The 20994-nt window shown below is 40.8% G+C and overlaps 1 protein-coding gene and 1 long non-coding RNA gene across 3 annotated transcripts in view; both read right to left on the bottom strand.

The window, feature by feature from the left end:
* UBE2G1 (ubiquitin conjugating enzyme E2 G1) overlaps positions 1-20994 on the bottom strand; it is a 103459-nt gene that overhangs the window by 81450 nt on the left and 1015 nt on the right. The gene's annotated exons all lie outside the window — the stretch shown is intronic.
* On the bottom strand, positions 11393-16193 carry LOC145717449 (uncharacterized). The gene is made up of 2 exons (XR_014140678.1): positions 14585-16193; positions 11393-11933 (listed from the first exon to the last, which is right to left on the bottom strand). It is a non-coding gene; the product is annotated as an uncharacterized LOC145717449 (long non-coding RNA).

Raw genomic sequence — 20994 nt, 5'->3', positions numbered from 1 at the left:
GTATGTGCTCTGTTAAGCGCTGTGAATTGTGCAAGACTGCTGAATCTCAGATCTGTACCTCTGAAACAAATAATGCAATATATGTTAAGAAAAAAAAAAGAAGAAGAAGAAGGTAGCGGGAGGGGAAGAATGAAGCGGGGGAAATCGGAGGGGTGGACGAACCATGAGAGACGATGGACTCTGAAAAACAAACTGAGGGTTCTAGAGGGGAGAGGGGTGGGAGGATGGGTTGGCCTGGTGGTGGGTATTGAGGAGGGCGCGTTCTGCATGGAGCACTGGGTGTTATGCACAAACAATGAATCATGGAACACTTCATCTAGAACTTATGATGTAATGTATGGGGATTAACATAAGAATAAAAAAAAAATATTAAAGTGTATTGGTCAAAGTTCAGGGCCGAAAACAGGAAATAGATTAGGTGTTTTAAGGAGAAGAATTCAATGAGGAATTGGGTGCTTACAAAACTATGAGAAGGGCTAAAAGAATGAGTTAAAGAAAGAACCTCCAGGAAGACCACCAGAGAAATACAGAACTGACCCCCACCCCAACCAGCCCTGGAGCTAAGAGTTCAAGAACAGAGTACAGCAACTGCTATCTGGATTCAGAAAGATGAAATCAAGGAGAAATCACCACATTACTTGTACTTGCAACACTCTAATGCAGATCACAGGCAATGTAATAAGAAAAATAGGGGTGCCTGGGTGGCCCAGTCAGTTAAGCGTTTGCCTTCGGCTCAGGTCATGATCCCAGGGTCCTGGGATCGAGCCCCACATCAGGTTCCCTGCTCAGCAGCGGAGTCTGCTTCTGCCTCTTCTTGCTCATTCTCTCTCTCTAAAATAAATTTAAAAAAATAAATAAAAGGCACAGAAATCAAAGAAGTAAAACCGTGCTGATTTGCAGACCATTGCATATGCAGAAACCCCTACAGAAAACGTGAAAAAGCTAACTCAATTTAGCAAGGCTGCACAACACAAGGTCAAAATACAAAAACTTTTTTTTTTTTAAGATTTTATTTATTTATTTGAAGAGAGAGAGACAGCTAGAGCAGGAACACAAGCAGGGGGAGTGGGAGAGGGAGAAGCAGGCTTCCCGCTGAGCAGGGAGCCCGATGTGGGACTCGATCCCAGGACCCTGGGATCATGACCTGGGCCAAAGGCAGACGCTTAACGACTGAGCCACCCAGGCGCCCCAAAACTTTTTTTTTTTTTTTTTTTGAGAGAGAGACAGATAGCCTGCGGGAGGAGGGGGGGGGTGCCGGAGAGGGAGAGAATCTTAAGTAGGTGCCACACACAGCACAGAGCCCGACCTGGGGCTCGATCTCAAAACCCCCTGAGATCATGACCTGAGCCTAAATCAAGAATTGGACATTTAACCAACTGAGGCACCCAGGTGCCCCTGTTTTATTTCTATATATAAGCAATGAATAATTGGAAAATAAAATTTTAGCTGGATTTAACCTTTTTTAAGATTTTATCTATTTATTTGTCAGAGAGCACAAGCAGGGGGAGCAGCAGAGGGAGAGGGAGAAGCAGGCCCCCCGCAGAGCAGGGAGCCCGATCTGGGGCTCGATCCCAGGACCCCGGGATCATGACCTGAGCCGAAGGCAGACGCTTAATCAACTGAGCCACCCAGGCGCCCCTTAGATGATTTAGCTTATGGCAACATTTAAAAAAACATGAAATATGGATGGATACGCTCAATAAAGCAGGTGTAAGATCTACACACGGAAAACAACAAACTTAGCTAAAATGTAAAAAGACCTAAATAAATGGGACAGGTATGCCACGTTCGCAGGGTGGAAGACTCAGACTGTGAAGATGTTAACTCTCCGCAAATTAACCTATATGTTCACTGTAATTCCACTCAAAATCACGGCAGGCTCTTTTGTGGAAGTCATCCAACTGACTGGAAAAGACCTCAACACTCCAAAACAACCTTTAAAAATAAAAACAAAGTTGGAAGGCTTCCACCACACAATTTCAAGACTTACTATATAACAATATCCAAAAAACTATGATAGTGGCTGAAGGACAGGCATACAGACCAATGTAACAGAATTAGAGAATCCCCAAAGAGATCTGCACAATAGGTCGGTCAACAGATTTTCAACAAAAGTTCGAAGATAATTCAGAGCAAAAGGATAGTGTTTTCAACAAATGATGCTCGAACAACAGATGTAATATACTACAGCACAGATCAACCGTAAAAATAATATGGCAAGTGAAAGAAGCCATATACAAAAGAGCACATATTATATTATCTCATTTACATGAAATGTCCAGAAAAGGCAAATTCACAGGGGCAAAAAGTAAATCAGCAGTTGACTGGGGCTGGGAAGGTGACCACTCACAGGCACAGGGTTTCTTTCTGTGGTGGTAGAAGCATTCTAAAATTATATTGTGATGATGGTTGCAACTCTAAATGTACTAGAAGTACAGAATTATACACCTACACCGAGGAGATTTTATGGCACGCAAATTAAATCAAAATAAATCTGTTTAAAAAATAAACTTCTCGGGGCGGGGGGGGAAGGAGAGAAGTTGTTCTTGGAAATTAGAAATACAATTGCCAAATGAAAAATTAAGTGGCCAAGCTAAATGACAAATCCAAGTCACTAACATAGGGGGGAAAGTAGAGAAAATCTCCAAAATATATTAACAAAAGATAGAAAATGGACAATATGAAAATAAAGAGGCAAAGAAAAGAGATTAAGGAGCTCCAACACCTGACTAGTAGAAGTTCCAAAGAATGGGTTCTGCTGGAGAATGCAGAAGGTGACAAAAGAGCAAAACAAGGATATTTCTGAGCTAAAGACAGACTTAAGACCACAACCCAGAAGAGCCCACTGAGAGTCTAAAACAATGAATGAAAAAATGTTATATTTAAGAGACACCCATGTGTAAAATTCTGTAAGTCTAAGTATAAAGGAAACTCTTTAGAAAGTGACAACCTCATCTCCACAGGAACAAACACGAGACTGACCGTGTGCTCAGGAGGAGTTCTGGTCACCACAGACAACGGGGCATGGCGGCCCAGTTCTGTGGAGAAAAGATGTTGAAGCCACAATTCCCAGAAAACCTATCAATCAAATGTTAGGACAAAATAAAGGCATTTTTCAATATGCAAGGACTCACAGTTTGCCACCCACACACTCTATAAAATTTAGAAATACTAGGGGCGCCTGGGTGGCTCAGTTGGTTGAGTGTCCGACTCTGGATTTCAGCGCAGGCCATGATCTCAGGCTTGTGGGATCGAGCCAGGCGTCAGGCTCCACACTGGGAATGTAGCCAGCTTAAGATTCGATCTCTCTGCACACACACCTCCCCCCTCCGCCGCCACCTCTCTCCCTCTCTAAAAAATAAAAAATAAATTAGGAAATACTCTAACGAGGACAGCATAAGCTAGGAGGAAATGGGGGCTGAGTAGGAGCCAAACATCTGAGTGAGAGCAGAAGGAAGACCTGGGTTGGGGACTTACAAATTCTCTAACAAAGTTTCACTGACAAGAGTTTATACCTCCCTCTTTAGATCCAGAGTCATTATTTGGTATTCCAGTGAATACATTAACATAATCATATAAATGCTATTTCCTGGTTTTCCTTTTTTGAGACTAGATAAGCCCAGAAGACTATTTCAGTTATAAAAGAGAATATAAATGTTATAAACCCTAACAATATAAAAATATGATAATTAAAATCTGTAGGAGAAAAAAAAAATCACTTGAAGGTAAGTGAGCTAATTTCTTTATCTTTCATAGCAGGGACTCCTATGTAAGGTTGATAAATCACTTCAGTAACAGTAATAAAAACAACCAGTAGAAGAGCTACAAATATAGTAAGAATTAGGGAGGCAGTGTTAGTACATTAAAATCTTCATCTTTCATATAAATTATAGTGGTAACCACGCACATGAACTCTAAATTCCCTTCCAATGAATGGAGAAAGGAGAAGTGGATGAGAGACTTACTTTTCAATATACTCTCTTCGACAGAACTCGTATTTTTTGCCACGAATATGCAATACTTTCATAATTTAAAGAATTGTTTTAATACAAAGAGAATTATGTTTTAGCCGTACTGTGGAATACTGTGTAGATTTCAAAGAACAAAATTAAGTTCTCCATGTGCAAATACATGAGGGGCACCTGGGTGGCTCAGTCGGTTAAGTGTCCGACTCTTGATTTCGGCTCAGGTCACGATCTCAGGGTCATGGGCTTGAGCCCTGGGTCCAGCTCTGCACTGGGCACAGAGTTCGCTTGGGATTCTCTCTCCCTCTGCCCTCCCCCTCCCCCACCGCACTCTCCCACACATGCGCTCTAATCAATCTTTAAAAAAAAAAAAAGATGCTCCCTTCCCCTCTCACCCACCTCTCGCCCTCAAAAAAAAAAAAAAAAAAATGGCTACACTGAAAAATCAAGATTAAGAACAAAGCATTAAGATGGTACGTGTTTAAAATAAAATGTGGGGTATAGCGGCTTTAGAAGACAATTTGGCAGTTTCTTATCAAGTTAAACATAGTCTTACACCATACAATCAGCAATCATGCTCCTTCGTATTTATCCAAGTGAACTGAAGAAAACTTCTATTCACACAAAAATGTGTACACAAATGTTTGCAGCAGCTTCATTCATAATCACTAAAAACTGGGAAACACCAAGATATCCTCCAACATGGGAATGGATAGGCAAACTGTGGTCCAAAGGAATGCACACAGCAAAAGGGTATACAAGGGAATGCAACTCAGTGATAAAAAGGAACAGGCTACTGATTCATGCAACAACGTGGATGAATTTTTTTTTTTTAAAGATTTTATTTATTCATAAGAGACAGAGAGAGAGAGGCAGAGGGAGAAGCAGGCTCCCTGCTGAGCAGGGAGCCGGATGCGGGACTCGATCCCAGGACTCTGGGATCGTGACCTGAGCCGAAGGCAGACGCTTAATTAACCATCTGAGCCACCCAGGCGCCCAACGTGGATGAATGTTAAATGCACACTCCTAAGTGAAAGAAGCCAGACCCTAGAAGCTGCATATGATATTCTGGAAAGGGCAAAACTATAGGGACAGAAAACAGATCAGTGTCAGCCAGGACTGGTGGAGTGGGGAGTGACTGACTGCAGTGGGGACATCTGGGGGAATTTTAGGTAATACAACTAGTCTTAGGGTCCTGCAGTGGTGGATATGTGATTTTATGCACTTGTCAAACCCAAGGAAATGTCTACCTCAAAGAATGAACTGTGACGTATGCAAAATCAATTTGAAAAATCAACAAGAATGGAACGGAGACTATGACGAATGATTAACTATCACTAATGCATGACAAAACCTCATTGAAGGGGTGGCAGGGAAAGGAGCAGACCTAAGTAACGCTGGAACCAAGTTGTGACTCTCAACTGAAAACGTAAGGACAAGAACTGTGCATAAGCGCTGCACCCCTGTTGTCCATCTGTCCCCACGAGGGGAGAGTCAGCAATTCTCGAACTGCTTTCACCTAAGTGATAGGGGCTGGTTTCTCGATGTCAGAGAGGGGAGCTAGACAGAAACAAGAAGGGACATGCTGGTACTTTCCTCAGAGTTGGAAACATCAGGAGGAAGCGAGGTGGGGCCTGGCAGAGACACAGATGGACTACAGAAACTGTAGGTACGTACATACACACCCAGGTAAGTGTGCGTGCACAGAGGGCCCACCTCCTCCTATAAAGAAATGACCCTCCAGGAGCAACAAGCACTTCCAACGCCCAGACCTGGGTTTCTAGATACCACATTTCACATTCTTGGAAAAGCAGCTGATTCTTGGGCTGGGCTAGAGAGGATACAAGACACATCTGATACATTCTCGAGTCATCAGAAAATAAGGAAGTGCTCAAAAATTAAAAAGATGAGTGCATGTCAAAGGAACACCAGACAACCTGAAAGAACTCTCAATGACCAACGCTGGAACAATGTGAGAACAAAATAAATGACCTAAGAAATAAAACATGTGACAGTTCATTTTATGTGTCAACTTGACCAGGCCACAGGTATTTGATCAAACACTATTCCAGGTGTTTCTGTGAAAGTAGTTTTCAGACACGATCACAATTTAAAGCAGTAACCTTTTTTTTTTTTTTAAGATTTTATTTATTTATCTGACAGAGAGAGAGGGAACACAAGCAGGAAGAGCAGCAGACGGGGAGGGAGAAGCAGACTCCCCGCCGAGCAGGGAGCCCGATGCGGGGCTCGATCCCAGGACCCCGGGATCATGACCTGAGCCGAAGGCAGACGCTTCACCGACTGAGCCACCCAAACGTCCCTAAATCAGTCAACTCTGAGTAAAGCTGATTACCCTCCATAATGTAAGTGGGCCTCATCCAGTCAGCTGAAGGCCCTAATTTTTTTTTAGAAGACTGACCTCCCCCATGAGGAAATTCTGCCAGCACATTGCCCCCAGAGTCGAAATGCAACATCAGCTCTTCCCTAGAACTCCAGGCCACCCTGCAGATCTTGGAAGAGCTAGCCTCTACTGTCACATACAGATACACATACACATACACATCCCCTTCCTATCGGTGCCATTTCTCTGGAGAGCCCTACTAATACAGATTTTAACCCAAAGTAGGAAATAAAATATCCAAGTCTGTGGGCGCCTGGCTGGCTCAGTCGGTAGAACCTGTGACTCTTTACCCCAGGGTCAGGAGTTCAAGCCCCACACTGGTTGTGGAGCCTACTTAAAATTTAAACACACACACACACAGGTCTATACACAATAGATGACGGAATTAACAAATAAATGGGGGAGAAGTGACAAGTCTTCCTCATAGAAGAATTCCAAATAACATTAAGTAAATATTCTCTCTGACATGAGGTGGGGGGCCTAGTCCCTCCTTCCCACATGAGTGTGGGCTGGACTGAACAGCTTACAAAGAAAAGGGCAGGAAAGGGGGAAAACTAACTTTACAGTGAGAAACCTGACCAACATTGCCTTAACCAAGTGACCAAGGTTCACACAATCAGTGCTGTCATGTGGTTACCATGGGCCACCGGTCTGAGGCATTCTTCCTGAAAACCCATGACCCCAGTCAAATCATGAGAAAAACATTAAACAAAGCCAATTTGAGGGACATTCTATAATATACCTAACCAGTATGCCTCAAAACTGTAAAAGCCATGAAAAACAAGAAAACTCTGAGAACAGAAAATTCACAGAACAGAGCACACTTCCTAGAAAACTAGGAAGACATGATAACTAGATGCCATGTGGTGTCCTGGATGGCAGGTAAAAACGATGAAAAACTGAAGTATGGACTTGTGTTAATAACGTGTAAGTACGGGTTCACTGGCTGTAACAAATGTACTATACTAACCTAAGATGTCAGCAACAGGGGAGCTGGGTACAGAGTATATAGGAACTCTCCCCGTACTATCTTTGCAATTTTTCTATAAATCTAAAACTGTTCTAAAATTAAAAGTTTAAAAAAAGAAGAAAAAACCCTATCACAGTGGTATTGCTTCCCCAACAGCCATGCACCATATGCCTTGGACCCCGAAGAGAGCGGCAGGAAATACAGCACTCTCACCCAGGCCACTGCTGCACCTGCAAGAGTTAAATATAAGCCAAACTGGATGACAGTTTTGTTCTGTTTCCACCAAGCAAATGCTAAGGGTAGAAGCAGCAGCAAGGGTATAATCCTAAGGGAGAGATGTAGAAACAACCAGAGAAGACGCTGAAAATACAGTATTTCCCAGGGGAACCACCACAACATAAATGTTCACAGCAGTTTCAAAAAAGATGTTAGCACATTCTAAAGTCCTAGACTTCTAATGATGACAATATAAACTACGCTATGCACTGCTAAATAAAAAAATATACATATATTATCCTCTACTTACCTAGGGTAAAAGAGTATTATGGAAAGTCTCAGAGTAACATCCCTCTCTACATAAGTCTTGAAACAGACATTTTAGTTTTAGAATCCTCCAACACAAAAGATGAGAAACAAACCCAAAATATCAGGTGAGGCCATGAGCAACAGTAATTTACCTTCCGAAAGTCACAAAGTTTTCAGAATTTAACACACAACGTGCTATTACATTAAAAAGCAGTAGTCTTAGTAATAAGGTGACCTGGGTTTGAAACCTATTGCTGCCATTTACTTGCTAAATGAATTTGGAAAAACATCTTCTTGATCTTGGGCTAGGTTTCTTAAAGAGAATCAAGTATATAAAAGGAATTTCAATGAACTCAACTTCAAAGAGTATGATTTTCACTAAAATTCTTAACACTAAAGGTCCTTCCAGAATTTTAGTTTACTAAAAAGGCAAAATACAACAAAAATAATCAAATGTTAACAGAAGCTTTAAAGGGATGGCTGATATTTCTATCACGTTTTATCTTTTCTAAATCTACAATAATTATGTTCATTTGTAATTAGTAAAGTTCTTTTAAAACATACATATGACATTTTCCTCTAATATCTTGATTTAGGTTACCTAAGATTTACTTTAAATGCATCTGACTCACCCTCAAAAAAGTAAAAAAATCAAAGGAATATATGACCCCAGAGACACCCCAAGACTTAAGTAGAAAAGGGATAACTGAATCAACTCATTTTTATATTCTCTATGTAGATCTAATTTAAATACTGTTAAAGACAGGCTCAGAGATTAATGAAATCTAGTTGTCTTGGTTTTGCTATTGTGAATAAGTCAAACCTAGTTTCCTCTTCTGGAAAATGTGGTCAGCCACCTGGGTTAGAAAGCCTAAGATAGCTAAGGTAGAAAGAAGACCAGAGAGAATCTCTGAAGACATTTAAAAAAAAAAAAAAAAGGTAGAGAAAAGCCAGAAGCTGGGGGGGGCCGGCACGCACAACCTTTAATTTTTGTGGCAATTTATAAATTATTAAGAATTGGGAAAACTATAGCCATAGTAGATAGAACTGTCCATTAAAGAAATTGCCTTGAGAGAAAAAATTAGAACCCTGTTGAGACACAGAAGGCGTTCCAACAAGAGTCATTTGGTCAAAGCTATACTTGTAAAAAGGGCAACAATGTCTATACTGATGTGTGAAATATCTAATTATTAACCAATATTTGTCTGTAAAACTTTGCCTTCCCCACTAGAAAGGGAAGCCAGGGATTGTATCATTTATCCCTAGGGCCACGCATACAGAAGGAATTAAATGTTTACTAAATGGAAGTATCTTCTTTTACTTTCTACCTTAAAAGATTTAGTTCACATGTCCTTAAGTCCTCAGGGGGAAAAAAAATCTAGTATAATAGTTCTAATCCATTCAATACCTATTTATTGGTTGCCTGCTAAGTTTCAGTCACCCTTGTAGGCATCTGTGATGTCAGTTAATAGGCAAAAACAAGAGTCTCTGTGCTCAGTGGGGGATGAGGGAAATAGATACTGGGGATAAGAGCACACTTCTCCTGATGAGCACTGAGGAATGTATAGGAGTGTTGAATCACTATACTGTACGCCTGGAACTAACACAACACTGTATGTTAATTACACTTGAATAAATATCTCCGCCCTCATGGAGAGAATGTAGTCTCAACATCATCCTGCACCCTTTCCAGAGCAGTGATACTCAAAATACGCTCCATTAATAGGTGCCGATCCACCAAACCATTACTGGTCTGTGACATGTGAAGCCAGAGCAAAGATTCAGAAGCTCATACGGCAATTTGACAGTCACTTCGTACGAACCTAATATTATAAAGGATGGGCTCAAATTTATGTCTTTTTAATTTAATTTCTCTAATAACTCATTTTATTTTTCTAAATATCATTACATAATGAATTAGAATTTTCCTTAGAGCTGGGCTTTCATCACAGATAATTTGAGAAGCACGGGTCCAACGCACTTTGACCACATCACTTCTCCCCCCCTCAAATAGAATAAAACTTCCAACATTTTTTAAATTTTCCACAAATACCAGGCTTTCCAGATATTGTTTTCCCACTAGATCAGTTTATCATATGTTCCAACCACAATGAATTGTTTTCAGTACACACCTTCTGTCTTGCTTGCTCTTTTCCCTGAATGTTAAATACTTTATTTCTGTGTCATCAAATTTTACATATGCTTTTAAAGTCAAATGCTGCCAACTCCTCAAAGCCTTCCATGAACCAGACAGGCAGAAGTAATCATTCCCTGACCTTCTCCAATACTTTAAAGCAGCTCTCTTACAGGATTTTCTACAAAATACAAGTTCCTGGAACATAAGAACAATACTGTATTCATCTGGCATCCCTACAGCACAAAAAACAGGTTATCAAATTTGCTGAATGATGTTAAGACACAGCATTACATATATACAAATGAACTTCACTCAAGCGATCAGAATACTCTGAAATTATACCCAAATTTGTGTAGGTACACTTCTCTCAGGAGATAGTCTTTAACTCATTAAACTGTCAAAGGAGTCTTAAGCCACTGCTCAGGGAAGGGCTCAGGTTTCATCAGCAGACAGACCTATTTCTGCCACCCAGCTCCATCAGGGTTAGTTAAGGAAATTACCAGATATAATATAAACCTCAATTTCCTTATCTCAAAAAGGTGGTAACATTTACTTCAAAGATCTGCTGTGAAAACTGAATGTGACCACAAATGGAAAGTCCTGGGATCAGGAAGAGTACGTGACAAGCACTCAGTGATTTGCTTCCTTCCCGTCCTCCTCTCTTAAATAAGTTTCTAGAGCGGTGAAGTGAGCAGTCTTAGGTCCTTTAAAGCTTTTTTAAATTACAAATTGCTGCCATCCCTTCAAAGTTGTGTTCAGACTCTTGGAAATCGTCAACAGAGTTAGTTGTCCCTCAGAAACACCTATTTGTTTTAAATCTTTCAACTTTAAATTTCAGCCCATCATGCCAATTTATTCTAATTACTATTTTCTTTACATGATAAAAAGGATTTCTTAAAAGTGTATAACCTAATGCTCTTAAGAGAATGTAAGGGAACAGACACCTTGATTCTGATGTATCCAAATTTAGCCCTTTTCCTAGGAAGCCTTCCTTGACACCTCACTGTGCCCCCTCCCCCGTAATTAATCACTCTCCCTTCCACAAACTTTTGTTTACATGTCCGTCAACCTCTACAACATACAACACCTCAAGGTAGGAATCCCACGTTGTCTTTGCATCCCCCAACATTTCTCAGCGCAACTGCACACAAGAGCTCAATAAATCAACTTGTATATTTTTCTTTCATCTTCAAATGGCAGCACAAGACGTTTAAGTAAGGATTACTTAAAATTAAGATGGAATTTCTATGTCAAACTATAGATTTCTCTTTCAACTTCCTGTTCCTTGAAAGTGTTAATGTGGCAATTAGTTGTTGCTTGCAACTATGAATAGTAAGTTTAAAATGGGAGTTCTCTACATGAAAAAACATTGATAAAAATGCTTTGGCTACAAGTGACATTTTAAAAACTTTTTATTTTGAAGTACAAATCTATAGGACAACAGAAAACAAAGTACAGAAAGGCTTCCTATACCCTTTACCCAGTTTCTCCCCAGTGCTGACATCCTGCATCACTACACAGATTTCATCACTCAGTGTTTCTACCAGCTCTTTACAATTCTATCACATTTGCAGATTTGTGTAACCACTACAAGATACAAAACTGTCCCGTTACCACAAAGACCCCTCCTGCTCCCACAACCCCATAGCCACACACCACCATTGTCCCTAATCCCTGAAAACCACTAGCAATCCATTTTCTATCTCCATAATTGCATCATTTCAATAATTCTATACGGGTATCAAAATGATTCAGTGTGGGAAAGGGCAGTCTCTTCAACAAACGGTGATGAGAGGGGCGCCTTCGGCTCCGGTCATGATCCCAGGGTCCTGGGATGGAGCCCCACATCGGGCTCTCTGCTCGGCGGGAAGCCTGCTTCTCCCTCTCCCTCTGCTGCTCCCCCTGCTTGTGCGCTCTCTCTCGCTGTGTCTCTCTCTGTCAAATAAATGAATAAAATCTTTAAAAAAAAAAAAAGGTGATGAGAAAACCGGATATCTGTGTGCCAAAGATTTAAGTTGAACCCTTATCTTACACTGTGTACAAAATGGATAAAAGATCTAAACATAAGACCTGAAACTACAGAACTACTAGGAGAGCACACAGGAGAAATGCCTGATGACACCAGGCTTGGCAATGGACTCCTGGGTACGACACCGAAAAGCACAGACAACAAAAGCAAAAACAGACAAATGGAGCACCAAACTTGAAAACTTTTGTACGCCGAAGGACACAATCCAGAGTGAAAAGGCAACCTATGGAATGGGAGAATACTCGTAAATCATATTTATTACCTAATAAAGGGTTAATATCCAAGAGTACATGAAGAACTCACACAATTTAACAAAAAATCAAATAACCCGGTTAAAAATGGGTAAACACTTGAAAGGACATTTCTCCAAAGATGATTATTCAAAGGACCAATGAGCACATGAAAAGTTGCTCAACATCACGAATCATCAGAGAAATGCAAATCAAAACTGTAAGAGATCATCTAATGCCCATCAGGACGGCTACAGTTCAAAACAAACAAAAAGGTAGTAACAAGTGTTGGCGAGGATGCAGAGAATTTGGAACCCTTGTGCACTGTTGGTGGGAATGTAAAATAGTGTTACCACTACAGAAAATATGGAGGTTCCTCAAAAACATTAAAAACAGAACTACTCAACGTCAGCTTATCAACTGTGACTCAGGCACCACTCGTGGAGGGTGCTGATCTTCAGGGGAGGGGGACTATGCATATGTGTGGGCAGAGAGTGTATGAGAAATCTCTGCAGCGCTTGCTCAAATTTGCTGTGAACCTAGACTGCTCTAAAAATAAAGTCTATTAAAAAAAAAAAAAGAAAGAAAACAGAACTACCATATGATCCAGCAATCCCACTTCGGGATTTATAGCCAAAAAAACTGAAAGCAGGATCTTGAAGAGATATTTGCACAGCCATGTTCCTAGCAGCAAGTGACCCAACTGTACACCTATGGACTAATGGATAAACAACATAAGGCAGACACAACGGAACATGATGTAGCTTTAAAAAGGAAGGACCCCGTATCACAGGCTACAGAATGGATAAACCTTTAGGACATCACACTAAATGAATAACTCAGTCAGAAAAAGACAAATACTTTGAACAACAACAACAACAAAAAAAAGACAAATACTGTATGATTCCACTGAAAGGAGGTAAAGTTATTAAATTAACAAAAACAGAAAGTAAAATGATGGTTACGAGCGAGGGGCAAGAGAAAGGGGAAAGGGACAGTTGTTGTTCAATGGGTAAACAGTTACAGTTTCTCAAGATAAAAAAGTTCTGGAGATCTATTCCACAACAATGTGCATGCACTTAACACTACCGAACTGTACACTTAAAAATAGTTAAGATGGCCAATTTTGTGTTTTTTACAATAAAAAGAATTTTACATAAATGGAATCATACAGTATGTAACCTTTTGAGATCAGTTTTCTTTCATTCAGTGTAACTCCCCTGAGAGCATCCAAGTTGTTTTGTGCATCAGTAGTGTTTATTTGCATTGCTGAGAAGTATGCTCCACGGTATGATGTACCACAGTTTATTCACCCACGGAAGGCTATCTGGGTCGTCTTCCAGTTTTTAGTTATTACTAATAAGCTGCTATGACTGTTCACATACAGGTTTTTACAAGGACGTAAGTTTCATTTCTCTAAACGCCCAAATGTGCACTTGATGGGTGGTAAGGTAAGTGCATGCTCAGTTTTACAAGAAACTACAAACTTTCTCCACAGTGGCTGCACCATTTCACATTCCCACCAGCAATGTGTAACAGATCAAGTTCCTCTGCATCCACTGGACAGCATGTGGTGGTTTGTTTGGGTTTTTAGCTGTTGTAGTAGGTATGGAGTGACAACTTAGTGTGGTTTAAACGTGCATTTCCCTAATGTCTAATAATCTTTTCATTCGCTCATGCACCACCTAAAATGTCTGTTCACATCTCCTGTTCATTTTCTAAAAGGACTGTTTTCCTTTGCTGAGTTTTGAGAGTTCTTTATATATTCTACACCAATCGATTCTCTGCCAGATATGCAGTGTGCAAATACATTCTTCCAGTTTGTAGCTTGCCTTTCCATTTGTCTCTCGCAAACTTACGTTTTTAAAGTTGGTAATGCCCAGTTTACCAATATTCCTCTTACAGACCGTGCTTTCTATGCTGTGCATAAAAACTCTTCACCTAGCATCCCACTGTCTTGAAACCGAAACTCTAATACGTACACCAGACGTAAGAATAAGAAAATGACGGGGCGCCTGGGTGGCTCAGTCGTTAAGCGTCTGCCTTCGGCTCGGGTCATGATCCCAGGGTCCTGGGATCGAGCCCCACATCGGGCTCCCTGCTCGGCGGGAAGCCTGCTTCTCCCTCTCCCACTCCCCCTGCTTGTGTTCCTGCTCTCGCTATCTCTCTGTCAAATAAATAAAATCTTTAAAAAAAAAAAAAAATGACAACACACAGTTAAGATGTGAGCACATTCAAAAGCAAATCCACACAGTGCCTCCTAACATAAAGGACATTTAGGAAAAAATCCTAAATGTGATTAGTTGTTCTTTAAAAGCAATGCTTACTTGGGGCACCTGGGTGGCTCAGTCATTAAGCGTCTGCCTTCGGCTCAGGTCATGATCCCAGGGTCCTGGGATCGAGCCCCACGTTGGGTTCCCTGCTCCGCAGGAAGCCTGCTTCTCCCTCTCCCACCCCCCCTTCTTGTATTCCTTCTCTCGCTGTGTCTCTCTCTGTCAAATAAATAAATAAAATCTTAAAAAAAAAAAAAAAGCAATGCTTACTTTATAAGATTAAAGCAAAAACAGCTTTAAAAACTTTCACTGCCAGGTAAAAATTTAAATAGGTTCTTTGTTGTTTACACTTTTAACAGACCCCTAACCAACAGGGACATGGACAAGAAAGCTGGAGAAGAGTCGAGAAGGAGCAGGAGCAGTTTTTCTAAGTTATTAGGCACCGACAGAAAGCATAAATAAAAGGAAAATTTCCTCCTAACAAATTAACTTTTCACATATTTTCTAGAACTGCACATCTTAAAAAGAGGTATACATCTCTACAGCAACAACAAAAAATTACGGTATTTTCCCCCAGCTGTTTCTCAGGAGTGCCAAAATCTGACGAGGGAACAGCACTGATAAAAATGTCTGACTTACCTGAATAAGGCTAATACTACTGTGCACTAGGGGGAAAAATTTATAATGCTGTATTTTAACGTGCATGTATCTTATTTCCTAAATAGGCATTTCATTCTTATCCTCTCATCTGTTCATTACCATAATTTGCAAAATGTTTCCTTTTTCTTATCTGTACTTTACTGTATCTGAACGCCATCAACCTGATATAACGACACTATGTTTACCTTGCCAGACTGTTTCCATACGCATATTCTATGCCTTTTTCTCTCAGAAGTTATTTCCTACAAACCAATCAAAGATGGCATTAAAGAGAACCTTGGAGGTCATTTCACGTTTCAAATTCTAACAAAAATATTTCTCAATAATTAAGAAAGGCAAAACTTTTCATCCTGAATGGAACTGAGTCCATTAAAACAAAAGAACACTTGGCATTCACTTGCTTGAAGCAAGAACACATTCACACTAGTTAACCATAAAATTAGTATATCCCCCTCAAAAAAACAAAAAACAAAAACTTGCACTGAAGGACCCAAAAACAAGTAATCCAAGGACTGAAACTCATCTTGATAATGTAAACGAATACTCCACCTGAGAAAAGGAAATCAGAAAGCAGCAATATAGTGATAGTCGACCAATTTCCAGGTTTCCTACACCAGATACCACTCTATTAATAATCAAGGCATCTGCATTTCATGATCAACTACAGAAGTATCCCGAAATACAATGTGTATTAACACAGAAACTACATAATAAAACTATATACTCTGGTAGTACTACAGCAAATGCAGACTATACTAGGTACTAATATCTACAGATTATAGAATTTACTTCAACCTTTTAATATGCTCAGCAGCATTTTAGAAAGTGAGATCATCCATTACAAAAGACTAATGTAGGGGTGCCTGGGTGGCTCAGATGGTTGGGCATCTGCCTTCGGCTCAGGTCATGATCCTGGGGTCCTGGGATTGAGCCCCACATCGGGCTCCTGGCTCAGCGGGAAGCCTGCTTCTGCCTCTCCCACTGCTCATGCTCTCTCTCTCTCTGTGTCTCAAATGAATAAATAAAATCTTAAAAAAAAAAAAAAAGACTAATGAAGTATGTTTCATTCTGAAGTAGTTTATAGAAAATTAAACTACTGTTGTTTATAAAAAAACTAAATTTAATTGCATTATCAAAAATATTCACTGAATGACAAATTATTACTTAAAAGTCATTTACTCCCTAATGTTAAGAAAATTCACTTATTCACTGAAATATTAAGACTTTCCCCCATCGGGGCGTCTGCGTGTCTCAGTCAGTTTAAGTGCCTGCCTTTGGCTCAGGTCATGATCCTGGGGTCCTGGGACCCAGCGAAGAGTCAGCTTTGCCCTCTCCCTCTCCCCCCACAAATTGCACTCGCTCTCTCTCTAATAAATAAAATCTGTAAAAAAAAATTAACAGACTTTCCCCCAGTTTCACTGAGATACAATTGACACATAACACTGTGTACTTTTAAGGCATACAACATAATGATTTGCCGTATATATACACTGTAGATTCTGTGATGCCACATGTCAGATACGCAATTTCCCCCCTACAGGGAATGTAGTTAATTATCCAACACCCCTCCCTCAATCACAGTATTTGTTTCACTTATGCTTTTTTCTTTTTTAAGATTTTATTTATTTGACAGAGAGAGAGAGACAGCGAGAGAGGGAACACAAGCAGGGGGAGTGGGAGAGGGAGAAGCGGGCTCCCTGCTGCAGGACTGGATCCCAGGACCCTGAGATCATGACCCTAGCCGAAGGCAGACGCTTATAGACTGAGCCACCCAGGCGCCCCTCACTTCGCTTTTTTTCTGACAGCATATTCAGTAAAACATGTAGTAGGCTCCACTATTTCTATAACAGAGGAATTTATTTCTGGATATAAAAATTCCCAGACTGTTAAATGATTATTAGTATGATGCAATATAAATTTACTTTTAGACTTCTCCTCCATTTCCATATTTTTAAACATTTTCTTCCATATGAGTTAACAACTATTAAGAATATTAATAGTTAAAGAGGCATCTGTTACCGGGGCACCTGGGAGGCTCAGCCGTTAAGCGTCTGCCTTCGGCTCAGGTCGTGATCCCAGGGTCCTGGGATCGAGCCCCGCATCGGGCTCCCTGCTCCGCGGGAAGCCTGCTTCTCCCTCTCCCACTCCCCCTGCTTGTGTTCCCTCTCTCGCTGTGTCTCTCTCTGTGAAATAAATAAAATCTTTAGAAAAAAAAAAAAAAAGAGGCACCTGTTACCTACTGAGCTGGTAGAGCCCATGACTCCTGATCTAGGGACTGTCAGTCTAAACCCCATGTTGGGTGTAGAGATTCCTTAAAAACATTTTTTTAATCTTAAAAAAAAGAATATTAACAGCATCTATTAAGGGGGGGCTCAGTTGGTTAAGCGACCGACTCTTCCTTTTGACTCAGGTCATGATCTCATGGGTCCTGAGATCTACCATGTCAAGCTCCACCCCTAGGGGGGAGTCTGCTTTCTCCTCCTCCCTTTCCCTCTGTTCCGCACCCGGCTCCTGGGCACGCTCTCAAGCACACACAGGCTCTCGCGCACTCTCTCTCTAAAATAAATAAATAAAATCTTTTTTAAAAAATCTATTAAGGGGCACCTGGGTGGCTCAGTTGGTGGAGCATCCAACTCTTGATTTTAGCTCACATCTTGATCTTGGGGTTGTGAGTTCAAGCCCCGTGCTGGGTTCCACACTGGGCATGGAGCCTACTTAAAAATATATATATATGTGTGTATATATATATAAACACTATGTTCATCACCCAGAATCTTTTATCACTAGGGTATTCCCGTCAAAAATCAATTATTCTATTTTTGCTTGTTTAAAATTGTTAATGGGGGACGCCTGGGTGGCTCAGTCGGCTAAGCGTCTGCCTTCAGCTCGGGTCATGATCCCAGGGTCCTGGGATCGAGTCCCGCCATTGGGCTCCCCGCTCAGCGGGAAGCCTGCTTCTCCCTCTGCCTCTGTCGCTCTCCCTGCTTGTGCTCTCTGTCTCTTTCTGACAAATAAATAAAATCTTTAAAAAAAAAAAATTGTTAATGGAATTGTATGTCAGAGTGTCAATATATTCTAGAAAAGCCAAGAAATATTAAATCTTTCAAACTCCTCCTTTTAAGCGTATTCTTTGAATATCCTACCAACACCAGGGCTGCTAATGAAACAGCCCGGCACAAAACCAGGAACTGCAGGGAGCCCTCCAGGGGAAAGAGCTCAGGGCACCCACTGCAGTATGGCTCTGAACCCCTGGCTTCACAGCCACCCACAGAACTCCTTTAAAAAGTGGATTGTCCTGGGCATCAAGATACGTAGACTCTTTGGGGATGAGACCAGGAATCTGTATTTCCCCAAGTGATTCCACTGCACATTAAGTCTAAGAACCACACTTAACTAACTCATCACAACAACCTACTTATTATGTGTAGTCAAGGAGATGAAGATTTGGGAATTTCCAGATTACTTTAAAATACACAATCAAAATTTCTACAGTAAAAGCAGCTCAATTATTTTATTGCTACTGTATAAAAAAATTCTTCCTAGTTCAGGAATGACAGGTGCCTACGAGACCCTAACTCTTGAAAAATTTATTCTACCAATGTTAAAAAAAAAAACAGGGCGCCTGGGTGGCTCAGTTGGTTAAGCGACTGCCTTCGGCTCAGGTCATGATCCTGGAGTCCCGGGATCGAGTCCCGCATCGGGCTCCCTGCTCAGCGGGGAGTCTGCTTCTCCCTCTGACCCTCCTCCCTCTCATGCTGTCTCTCATTCTCGCTCTCAAATAAATAAAATCTTTAAAAAAAAAAAAAAAAAACACCCTCAAGCGATCTTAAAAAAAAAAGTGCAAAAACTTCCTCGTATTCCTTATAAATGCTTGTCATATCATAAAACTTAGTACGGTAAGAGTAGAGTAAGTCCAACTAGTCCAAGGGGCGCCTTGGTGGCTCAGCTGGTTAAGCATCTGACTCTCGAGCTCAGGGTCATGAGTTCAAGACCCCCAATGGGCTCCTTGCTGAGTGTGGAGACTACTTTAAAAAAATAAGTAATGTTTCCAAGCCCAACTAGTCCAAAATTTTTCTCATAGCTAACCACCAACACCAAAAGCTCAGCAATACTTTCAGCTTATGACTTTAATTCCGATTCTGCAGAATGTTGGCCTTAAGCTCACAACGGCTAAAATATCTTTTTACGATTACCTTAAGAAGACCACTTAGATTTTAATATATGGTATTTTGACGATATATTTTATTAAGATAGGAACATTTCCACAATCATTTTGGTAGTTACTGGATAAATTAACTCTGAATATTAAAATTTATAAAATACTATTTCATGTTTGTGGTAATTACTGCTCCCTGGGAGGCAATATAGCCAATTAAAAACAAAGTCAAAAATAAAATAAAATAAGTAAATAAATAAAAACAACAAAGTCTCCAAAATAAGAAGGCCCTCAATTTGAATGCAGCAGGACCACTCACTCACTACAGCTTGACTTTGAGCAAGTAACCCAACATCTCGAAGGCACGATTTCCTTATCAGGAGGATTAAATGAGATAATACATGTAAAGCAGTCCACACAGGGCCCAGCACATGCTAGTCCTCAGGAAATACACATACACATAAACAGAGATACACGAATCTCTCAGAAAAGGCACACAGGAAATTATCAATGATGGCTGTTTCCAAGAAAAGAACTTGGGGTTCTCTGGGGGAGTGGAAAGACTATACCATTTTGTGCTCTGTCTTTTTAACCAGTGCTTATAATACCTTCTCAAAAAAATAAAACAATTTTGTTTTTTGTTTTTGTTTTTTTAAAGATTTTATTTATTTATTTGAGAGAGAGAATGAGATAGAGAGCATGAGAGGGGGGAGGGTCAGAGAGAGAGGCAGACTCCCTGCTGAGCAGGGAGCCCGACGTGGGACTCGATCCAGGGACTCCAGGATCATGACCTGAGCCGAAGGCAGTCGCTTAACCAACTGAGCCACCCAGGCGCCCAAAATAAAACAATTTTGAAGTGAAATTTGGTGTATCGGATTTCTCAGTGTTTAGTATTATGCACTGCTGCTGAACCCGCAAAGGAGTCAGAGTCTAATAATACCCACAAAGAAATACACAGCCTATCTGATTTTGTGAGTCTGTTAGGTGTTCTTACTTGCTTCACCATGGCCATCATGGTCTTAACCAACCAACCACCTTAAACCAATGATTTTTCAATCTAGGTTGGTTTTACTCCCTCAGGGGACACTGGCAACACAGACAGGTCCGGCTGTCACAACTGAAGGGGTATTCTACGACTGGCATCTGGTGGGTAGAGGCCAAGAATGCTGCTAAATATTCTATACGGCACAGCATAGGCCCCCACAACAGTGTCTGCCATTTTCAAGATGTCCGTAGTCCTGAGTCTGAGAAACTCTGCAACCAAAGGAACCATTCTGCCCCACTCTGAAAGGAACCAGGAGGTTCTTCATTCCAGTTACCAACAAAACAGACACACACACACACAATAAATTCTCCCCTGGAAGATCCGAAAGGGTACGTGCACCCCGACGTTTATAGCAGCAATGTCCACAATAGCCAAACTATGGAAAGAGCCAAGATGTCCAGCGACAGATGAACGGATAAAGAAGATGTGGTATATATACACAATGGAATATTATGCAGCCATCAAAAGGAATGAGATCTTGCCATTTGCAACGACGTGGATGGAACTGGAGGGTATTATGTTGAGTGAAATAAGTCAAACAGAGAAAGACATGTATCATATGACCCCACTGATATGAGGAATTCTTAATTGCAGGAAACAAAC

The sequence above is a fragment of the Leptonychotes weddellii genome, chromosome 15 (assembly GCF_054177405.1).
Source record: "Leptonychotes weddellii isolate Sample4059 chromosome 15, ASM5417740v2, whole genome shotgun sequence".
Taxonomy (NCBI): Eukaryota; Metazoa; Chordata; class Mammalia; order Carnivora; family Phocidae; genus Leptonychotes; species Leptonychotes weddellii.
Note: the sequence above shows the minus strand (reverse complement) of the source record. Positions and strands in the feature narration are given on the sequence as shown.